General features: G+C 46.3%; 1 protein-coding gene across 4 annotated transcripts in view; it reads left to right on the forward strand.

Annotated features, from left to right (window-relative positions):
• The window catches only part of ADAMTS9 (ADAM metallopeptidase with thrombospondin type 1 motif 9), an 86,212-nt gene extending 83,027 nt beyond the window's left edge, over positions 1-3,185 (forward strand). For all 4 annotated transcript variants that reach the window (XM_040589533.1, XM_040589536.1, XM_040589534.1 and 1 more), the window contains one exon: positions 291-3,185. The gene's annotated coding sequence lies outside the window, so the exon portion shown is untranslated. The remainder of the gene's footprint in view (positions 1-290) is intronic.
• Positions 3,186-10,296: the final 7,111 nt, after the last annotated feature.

Here is a 10,296-nt window from a genome sequence, read left to right on the forward strand (position 1 = left end):
TACATGAAGGGAAATCTTCCCCGAAACATCCTGAAGAGGCAGAACAGGCCACGCTTGCAAAGTCGGTGACAGCCACCTACCCGAGCAGCATCCAGGGATGGGATCTGGTGCCCCCAGCCCTTGCTTCCCCCAGTAACCCTTAAGAGTGTAACACTGTCAACTGGAAACGCACTGTCCCACCTTGCTGGCACCTGCTTTGGCTCCGCTCTTGGGCCAGTCTCGCTAGTTACAGGTTTCAGAGGCAAAGATGATGATCTCTCCCCAACGTGCACCTTGTCTGTATTTTCCAGGTTCTCTGAGAGCAGCCAGCGGAGATGAGACGGATGAAGGATAGCGATGCAATACCTCTGCCTTCCACTTTTTTATCTGTTTATGTGTGTATATAGATCGCATATTCTTAATGTACAGTATAATATTTATGTTTGGAATTATTTATTTTGATTTAATATTTTTGTACGTAAAATCATTATATTAAGGCTGCTTTTACTATTTTTATTTTTTATTGTTAAATCCTGCAGTCAAACCACTGCATTTTGCGTACTCTACATTATATGTAGCATTATGACAAGTGATACTTTATTGTCACTGTATTCAGTTGTTTACTTTCAATCAGTAATTTTCCTTCAGTTATGGGCTGCTTTGGCCCTCTACGGTGCTACACAATCTGCATAGGGGTATTTTTGGCATTTCAATCTGTCTTTATGTAAGGAAAATACACAAGATGTGCTTAAATTTTATTTTTAGGGATTAGGCCAACAGCACTCAAGGAAAACATGACAATGAATACAGTGCTAGTTGCATTAGCAATCTTTATCTTTTAGGTATGTTTTGAATTTCACATGACCTCTGTGGCCAGTGCTAAAAGCGCTGGTTTGGTGCTAACGTGATATTTATTAATGCTCTGTAGTTTTAGTTAATCCAGTGCCTTTATCAGTGAAAAAGGGAAGAAAGCAGAAAAATTGTCAGGTGATTCAAATAAATGAAGATCTACCCCAGGTTTAGGAAGATTCCTCTGCGGGTGGATCTTCAGCTCGAGCCCCTTTTTCACAGGGCTCTGAAGTGAACTTGCTTTTTTAAAAAAAAACGTATCTTTGTCTCCTAATTGCATGTGCCGCTGTGCTTCCTGGCTCCATCTGGGAGCGGGGTATTAACTCATCCCAGACAGGCTGATCGGGCCATATGTTTCCCTGGGCTGCGCGCTGAGATGCGATGCAGTTTCTTACGGACGTTGTCACAAAACCCTGACCTGAAGCTGAAAGCATCCCTGCCCTGTTACCTCCCCATGGGGCTGGTGAGGACCACAGGGTCCGCAGCAGGGGGTGGGGGACAGCAAGTACAGCCAAGCCGCCCCTTCCTCTTGGCTGGGGGACTCCACTGCAGGCACCTGCAGCGTTTCCCCAGCTTCCTACTCACTCACAGACCATCTGCAAAAGGGAGGCTTCAGTGCCAGCTCTGCCTTGTTTCAACAAGATCACTCTGTACTTACAGATAACTCTGTCCCCCCCCCTTTCAAAAACAAGCTGCTTTACACCTACTTCTGTATTGCTTCGGATCTTCCTGGTAAGGCATCTGTGCTCCTTGCCTATCCGCCATCCCATGTACAACCAGAGCATTGGCTTATTTTTATATATATATATATATATAAAAAAATTGAGGAGACATCTCCCATAGGCGCTGAATGCGGCTGTGTGATGGCTCCCGCCTGTACATAGCCCGCCGCTTGTGGCATGACACGTTTTTGCAGAGCTTCGTAGCACGTTGAACGGGGGTGATGTGACCAGATTATTTTTGTAGTCTATGACTATGTCCCTTATCTCTTTCTCCACAATTTTACTTAGTGATAGGAAGATGCTGCCCCTTCACCTTATATGTCGGGGCAGCCAGGAGCACAAAGTACAAGGAAAGGAAGCTTTTCAGCACAAAATTGCCAGCAGTTTGGAAAACCGGAGAGGCTTATCTGCTACTTCAGATAACTCTTTGAATTTTGGATGCAAACGGTTCACAAACACGCAACCTCAGGATCTTGTGTGAGTCTTTTGCAGAGCTCCCCAAAGGATGTGTAATCAGTCTGTTACTCAACAGTCAGATCAATCGTGATGAATGATCCGACCCCTGGATTCATAACCCATGTGCGTGCCGGGCTGTGTCCAGCCTTCAGAGCGAAAGCTGTCAGCCTGGCAGTCAGGGATCCACTGGTCCACGTCAGCCGGGAGGCACCTCGCAGGCGAAGCAGGGCTGTGTTACAGTCCAGCAGCCACAGAACTGCTGCTCTACGCGTGTTCCCTGTGTGCCTCTGCTGCTCTTACTAATATTCAAACTTACGAGGAGAGAATGAGACTCTTACCTGTAATCTGGGGGGTTGGGCTTAATAGCGCATCAGTAGATGTGATCATATCTTAGAAAGGCTGATTTTTCACCTGTGTTGTATGTCTATGCATAGATTCTACCTTTCTGAGAAAAATGCCAAAAATACCATTTCAAAGGTGAAAGAAAAGGGAAAAAGGGAAAGGGGAAAAGGGAAAGAGAAAGAAGAAAAAGGGAAAAGGGGAAGGAGTAGTAATGGAATAGTGATTTATTTTTTTTTTTAGTGATAATTACTTATGTAAACTTCTGTAGGGGAAAAGGGAAAATTGCACTATGAACTTGAGAAAGAAACAGTGGTGCTTAGAAAGTACAGGCTTATTATATTTTCTCTAATGAAGTGAATGGCTATTTATAAAAAGAAATATTATTTTGACCTGTACACATTCATTTCTACCATATAGTTTCATAGCAGCTATTAACAGAGCAAGAGAAACCTAAAAAAAAAAAACCCAAAACTAAATAAACTAGAAGGGAAAAAAAAAAAAAAAAAGATAGATCACTGATCCTGTGGTTCATTAATGAGCTTCATTAAATAGGAGCAGACTTTGAGGACCAGAGACATTAGACAATCCTTGTTCAGGAAACAACTCTGGGGTTTGTATATCAATGCCATTATTTTTCTACAAACTGGGGGTTTTTTTGGAAGCACTTTCCTGTACAGTGTTTCTTTTCTTTCTGCTTATACTCAAAAGGAAATGAAAAGACTCATAAGACATGTCTGTATGGTCTTTCTGCATTTGCCATCATATTTCAATACCTGTGTGCTATTATAGAGGCAAAATACTTTGTACACAAGGGAATAATACATTGAATGGTAAACATTCATTTCTGTGCTGGTGTTTATTTCCAAGCTTTGGGTTCCTTGCTTGGTTGTCCCACGCAAAAAGAATAAGGGAGGGTAATAAGGTTGTTTATATATATGGAGCCCTGTCCCAAGCCCACGTCGGAGTCTGTGGACCAGGAACTACCTTGGAGAATACCCACAGCCGTCCACTCATGCCCTGCTGGTCAGATAGACTGGTAGCCCCCAATTTCTGTCCAGGAGAGGAGCACCCTGAGGTACAAAACATACACGAGCACATCTCAGATGTGCTTTGTGCACTACTTGGATGTGCCTGGTGACAGGCTGATGCTGCCATCCATGCACCCAGGGCATCCCCTGCCATGGGACGATAAGGGAACACAACGGTTCATTTTGCAAACGTTTTTGAAGGGTGATCTGGGATACCAGACCTGGTCCACACTGCTAGCAGTGCTATTTAAAGAAATGTGCAAAAAAAATACCAACTTTTCTAAGTCTGAAAAAAAAGTATCAAATATACAAAAAAATTCAGGTAGAAGAAATCTGGGTTAAAAGGAAGCGAATGTGGGAACCAGCTCCCAGGAGGGCAACCAAGTGACAGACTGCAGCCAGAGTCTTGTATCACCTCTGCCCCAGAGGCCGCAGGTAAGAGCAAAGAAGCTGCGTTTTTCTGTCCTCGCTTGTATGTTCCTTATGCTTTGTCACAGAAAATGCAGCGTATCTCTTAGTGCTGGCAGCTCCAGCCTTTTTCAGCTTCTGGTTTTCAAGTCCCAAAGGAGAGAGACAGCACAAGAAAGGTACCTTAAAATTCTGTCAGATGCAGAAAACAGAACATGAAGTATTTCAAAAACATGATTCTTAGTTTAAATGACCAATGTGTTAAAGGTATCTTTCTTTCCTATAATTTTTCTTCAATGAATAATTATAAAAATTCTAAACATGAGATGCTGTTGGAATTAAGCCAACAGTGGGTGTCTGCACAGCCATTGAATCATATCTAACCTTCCAGCCCTGCAAAATGAAAGAGTCATTTTAACACTTTTGATGCTTGGGCCCAGTTATTCTATGAAAATTACAGCACTCTTCTGCAGCCTCATTGTACAGCTGATGAAGACTAATTGCTTCAGAGGTGATTGCCTCATCTCTTCAGTGTCCTCTTCTGCCCCAATAATGTGCATTTTTTCCTCTATAGAAAAATAAAATGCATTTTTTTGGAGGCTGCTGGAAACGCACATCTCAAGGAGGTAGTGTTAAATCAGGACATTTGCTAGACATTTGCTTCTCCTGCATAGGCATGCCTTGGAAACCGGGGAAATGCCTTGAAAAATGAGGAGAGGCAGAAAAGACCAAGGAGGGCAGTCTGGGCTTGAAAGACTATTTTCCACTGGGGCAATTCTGAATGTGGTCTAGTAGGTCTTTCCAGTATGACTCTTCTTTCCAGACAGACAGCTGAGGGCTGGCTTAGAGAAAGCATTTGTGCTGGGGGAAGGGCACTGAGGTGATGCTGCTCTCCCATCCACCCGGCAAAGACACAGACTGTAGAGGAATGAAGGCAGTGGGCTGATTAGCATTGATAACATGCAGCTGTGGCCGTGCCTCGAAGGCAGTGGGTTGATTGACGTGGATGATGTACAGCTGTAGCTCGTTCAGCTAAGTAGTTAAATAGCCCTGAGGATTGTGGGAGGGGGGCTGGGTGGAGGAGTAGTGTGATCTGGCCTTTGGAGGAAGGTGGAACAGGAAGGACAGTAGAATCTGACTGACAGTAACGCCTTGTTGCAGCCTGATGGCTTGCTGGTGCTGCAGCAACCGGTGTCAGCCCAACCCGGGAGTCATTAGCTGAAGCAGCCCAGGCCACACGGTAAGCTCTCCCATCACCTGAACTCTTCAAATCAAGCCTTTTTAAGGAATACAGTTAAGTTCACCCAGCAGCCACTAACCTTAGTAGCTGTTGGTCATTTGGTGGGAAGGGATGAGTCCCTTTGCTGTACAAGTTCCCGAAGGCAGCTCTCCAGTTTGCACCGTGCTGGAGGCGGGAGCCGATGGCCAAGAGTGGTGCCTGTCCGTCTCACTGCAGTGTTTTCCAAGATTTTTGCCTGTGCTGGAGTAATCCAGGCAATTGGAATTGTAGCCTTCCAGAAGCAGATTTAATTGACAAGTTTCTGACCTCTCTTTGCAATAGTGAGATGATGAATGCTAAGAAGTTATTTTTGGCCTTCACAGAAGAGTCTGAGTTTCCACTTCAAAGTTGGAATAATTTTTCAGCTATTTTATATTACCAAACATAAGGCACAGTTTTTGAAAATCAAAGCAAGAAGAGAGAATAGTGTTTTGACCTAACCCATATGGTTTTTATACTTTATTTCCTGGGTGGGTTTTTTGTTTGTTTGTTCCAATTAAAAAAAACCAACACAAAAAAACCCCAAACAACAAAACCAACAAACCTGTGAAATTTTCCATGAAATGACTGCTGCCTCTCTCTAGTTATAAATATTACTTCTGAAGTGTTTGGAGACATGAGCTGTTGACTGTAAGTACGGGGAGATCTGATGTAGGTACCATTTTAAGCCGAGGGAAGGTAGAAGTATGTTTCTCCATTGTGAAGCTGATTCAGGTCCTTCAGGGCAGAGGCTGAGGGCACGCACGTCAATCCTATTCCACCAGGAAAACATCAGTTCTGCTGGGAGCATAAAAGTCCAAATTGTTTCCAAGTTATGTCTCCATGCGGGTGTGGGCACGTGCCTGGCTTTAATGCTCCTGCTCAATCCGAGCTGCCAGCAGTGATATCAAGCTGCAGCTACTTAAACATTTGTTGGTAGTCAACGTCTCCATCTCTGAGAAGACAGGATGAGGAGAAGAGACGGAAGTCTGGAGTAATCTGTGAATACAAACCTCTTTGTATGCAGGGCAGAGGGTGCAGGGGGAGGCAGGGCTCTGTGTATTTTCTCTCTTAAAATCATTACTTGGCTCCATTCATATGCTTATAAATTCTTCATCCTTCTTTCATCTGTGACTACATTTCAGATGAGCAATTAAATTAATCAGGTCTTTGCTGCATTGTCCTTTACTAATCCATCCTCACTGGCTTGCTGACCTTTCTCTTTGAAGCTATTCACTGCTTACTGCCTGCCATCCCCCAAACCACGCAGAAAGGAGTATTTGCTGTGAAACGCTTTAATTGCTCCCACTCATAGTAGCAGGGAAGCGGCAATGGCTCCCTGCAAACTGACTGGGAAGAACAAATGTGTCCAAGTTGGCTGCTCTAACCAGCAAATACGAGTGGGGGCTTATTTGCTCCCATGCCTCTGTAATTCCCCTGGCAGGTGTGAGTGAAGCCACCCGCACCAGAGGATGTGAGCAGGTACCTGATGCTGCCAGGGGCTGGAGCTCTGGCCTCATACATGGCTTGGGCTCCCGGGATGAAGTTGTCTCAACTCCAGGTCTCGGGTTTGACTAGCCCTGAGGAGCAGGGGCCAGATGTGTGGTGGGGGGAGCATGCAGCTGTGCACTTGCCCCTGAGGCTGACACCTTGCCGGAGCTTAGCTGGAACAAACACGTACCCACTGGCGGCAACCTAGCCCTGCTTGAGAAAATGCAGCTACGGATAGAACACACCCGCATTAGCTGAACCGGCAAATAACTGAGCTCTGAAATAATAAACCGCATATGGCGTGGGCCAGGCTGCGCGGAGGTTTGCTCCCTGGCAGCGGCAGGGAATGGCATGGTGGGGCAGGGAAAGCCTTGCCTCGTCAGGGCAGAAGCCGGTGGCCTTTTGTCCCCATCTCACTGCGGCTCAGCTGCTGAAGGTCTTTGCTGCCTTCCTCTCTCCTTCACTGCTCTCTCCCTGGGGCATCCCTGGGCGGATCAGGTCTTTTCAAATCCGAGTGTCTCAGGACAATCTGGATGAGCGGCACAGACGACCTAAGGAAACCGCAGCCAAGGGCACTGCAGCAGACCGCCCTGCCGGCTCTTGCTGGAGCTGCTGTCCCATCCGGGTGAGGCAAATGGAGAGGCGATGCCCTGCAAATGCATTTCTTTTAGAGATATTGCTAAATTCTGCTGACTGAATTGTGTAAAGGGGGTGTCCTCAAGTCCTTCCAGTGGCTCTTTTCAACAGCTCTATAGATACAGCTTCATCCCACTCCATGTGGGAAATGGAGCGGGTGCGCCTTGTGCTGGTGTGTAGCTCACCTGGGATAACCCCTGAGGGCTGCACGCCCACCCCAGGAGAGGCTGCCTGCCCGAGGTGCCTGGGACAATCAGGTTATATCCTGCTCTTCAGCATCTTTCCTGCACGTTGTGCAAGTGCTATGTGAAGCTTTCCAGATATGACTTGCTTTTGGGTTTCACTAATGGCATTTTCCCATTTGATCATTTCCAGAGCCTAAATGTACGGAAGCATTCAGCCTGGGAGTATCGGAAGCTTTGGAGAGCAGGTAGGTCCTGGGCTGTTTGCCTTGTCCAAAGAAACTATATCCAGCAGGTAACACCAGCACAAATATAAGACCTGACAACACCGGTGGCCAGAAGAGACCAGTTCTGGCATCTCAGGGACCATAGACATAGTTTTCTGAATTTTCCCTTAGCCCAGCTACCTAACTTCTGTCTGATTTGAGTGATTGCCCTGCCACAGCCACCAGCACCCTGGTTTTGTCAGATATCTCACTCCCCTATTTATCAGCAGGTCTCCATCTTGTGAAACACTAAGAAGCCACCTATTTTCTTTTCAACTGATGAGAAGAGATAATAAAGCAGCTTTAAAAAAAATTAAAAAATAAAAGGACCTTTCTACCTGTGGGATGGTAAACGCATGATTAATGTGAGGGACTGAACAGTGTCTGTGATGCTTGCAGTGCTGTTGCAAGGGAAGGGCAGGATGGCTTCGCTCCCAGCAGCTCACCTCCTGCCTCGGCTGCTGACACTTGCTTCTCTGTGAGTTAACCCAGATAGGTTTGGTTTTTCCCATCTTCAGGAACGGTCCCGAGAAGTAAAAGTAGCATGGAAGGAGTGTGAATTGACAGCTTAAAGCAAATAATTCTGCTGGACCACAAGAGAGCTCGAGGGAGTGGGGGGGCAGAGGGTAGTAGAAAATTACTTGTTGCTATAGCGCAAGGAGGTTTTGTGCAAATTGGCAGAGCCCCACTTGATTGCTTTGTTTAGCCTCAAATTGAAAAGCATTAAGGAACTGCATGAACCAGAGCCATCTACCACCCGCCTCGCCTCCGAGAGAGGCGAGGTAGAGCTGTGCCTGGGGATGCTTGAGCCTGACAGCAAAGAAAGGCAGCTCTGGGAAAAGCTGCAGAGCTGTTGCTTCGGGGAGTAACAGCCTGCAAAGGGTGAGGAAGGGGCTGGGAGAGGGGCCGGAGGGAAGGGAGCCGGGCGGCAGCCGGGATGCACTCAGCACCCACCACAGCCCGTGCCCCAGCACCGACACTTTGTTGTGCCAAAACCAGAGGTTGGGGAGGCCGGGGTCCCCCCAGCGCCCCAGCAGTGCTCAGGCTGGCTGGTTTGAGAGGGGCAGGGCCCTTTTTTTTTTTTTTTTTGGGGGGGGGGGGGAGGGGGGGGGGCGCGGTAAGCTTTATGTATCCATTTGGCTCCGTGTTTCATAGCAGGTGCTCCTCTCCACGGAGTGGGACTGGGCTGCAAGTTTTTATTGGTGTGGACTCCAACTCCCAAATGCTATTTACAGGGAAATTGAAGACTGCCTTCAAAATTAACAATAGATGGCTATAAATCTTACTCAGTTACCTAGCAACTAACACAATAAAATCCTAAGGTTAAAAGGAGAAGGGTTATTTGGAGATACCTTGGGGAGAACATAATGGCCATTTGCATTCCTGGGTGGGAGAACAAAAAAAAATTCCTGGGATATTTACAAATTAGTGTATTGATGAAGGAAAAAAGGTGAAATTACTCAGTACGGTTTTAATCTAAATACCTCAGAACTTGACAAATCTAACAAAAAAATAGTAGTCAAATGGCTGTGATAAAGAGCACTTGTAAACTGTATGGTGATCTGCAGAAATGATGGAAGGGGTTGGTTAAGTTGCTAAGCCCACTCTGTAACTGTTTCTGACATCTGAAGTGTGTGTACTGCAGAGTAACAGTGTAATAAATGCTCAGAGTGAATTTGACCAGTGTGTGCCTGATGGAATATGCCCTAGAAAAACCTACGCAGTGCAAAAAAAATTTAAAACTGAAGTAACATAGCATGATTCATCCCAGCCTGGGTTCCTGTTTTGCACGGCACAGATTGAAATTCCATATCCCCACCTCAAACTGGGGCTTATGCTCAGCCTTGTCTGCCTGCAGTAATTGCAAATCTCGAAGCCAGAATGAGCGGAAACACTGAATTGTCTCCCTTCAAAAAGACCCTTGTGGGGGCACGTTTACCCAGAAAGAAGGAGGCTTGGTGGAAGAACCATACAGTAAAATAGGTGCCTGGTCCATAGCATGCTCCTTCAGCAGCTGTGGCACTTACAGGCATTTTTTTAAGCCCTCTTTTTTTTTTGTTGTTGAAGGGTCTCGGACAATAACTGCCTAATAACAGCCAGACACTTACAAACTTCGGTATACTAGATGGTGACAGGATTCACGCTGAGTTGTAATTCACCTGTGTAGCCCACTGGCAGGAGGAACCAAAAGTGGATTTCGCTCAGTCTGTTACAGCTAAATTCACCTCGACATCGCAGAGGGGAGAAGTGTATGGGTCTGGCAGACAAAATGAGAGCTGCTTTCTGCCTTATCCAGTGTTTTCTGTTGATGGTACTGCTGGTGCTGGTGGTCAGAGCTGGACCGTAGGAGGCACAGGGATGTTAGAACCGATGGAGGGATGCTAAGAGCTTTCTGCAGGTTATTTTGGAGGCAATTTCCTAACATGAGGCACGGTTTGCAGGACAGAAAAGCTGGGGACACTTTCCTGGAAAGACTAGCAAATTTTCCTGGCTCCATACACAGAGGTGTTGTATCTGCCAGCTAACTCCCATCCAGAAGTGCTGGCCCACAGCTGGAGGCAGAGGCTCCATGGTCTCTGTTGTCATAAGTTGTCCCCATATTTCCCATCCCCTGGTTGCAGCTACTGCTGTGAACCTGCAGCTCCTCTTCCTGGGTGCTAAGAACTGCCCACTGGGCTC

The sequence above is a fragment of the Falco naumanni genome, chromosome 4 (assembly GCF_017639655.2).
Source record: "Falco naumanni isolate bFalNau1 chromosome 4, bFalNau1.pat, whole genome shotgun sequence".
In the NCBI taxonomy this organism is placed as follows: domain Eukaryota; kingdom Metazoa; phylum Chordata; class Aves; order Falconiformes; family Falconidae; genus Falco; species Falco naumanni.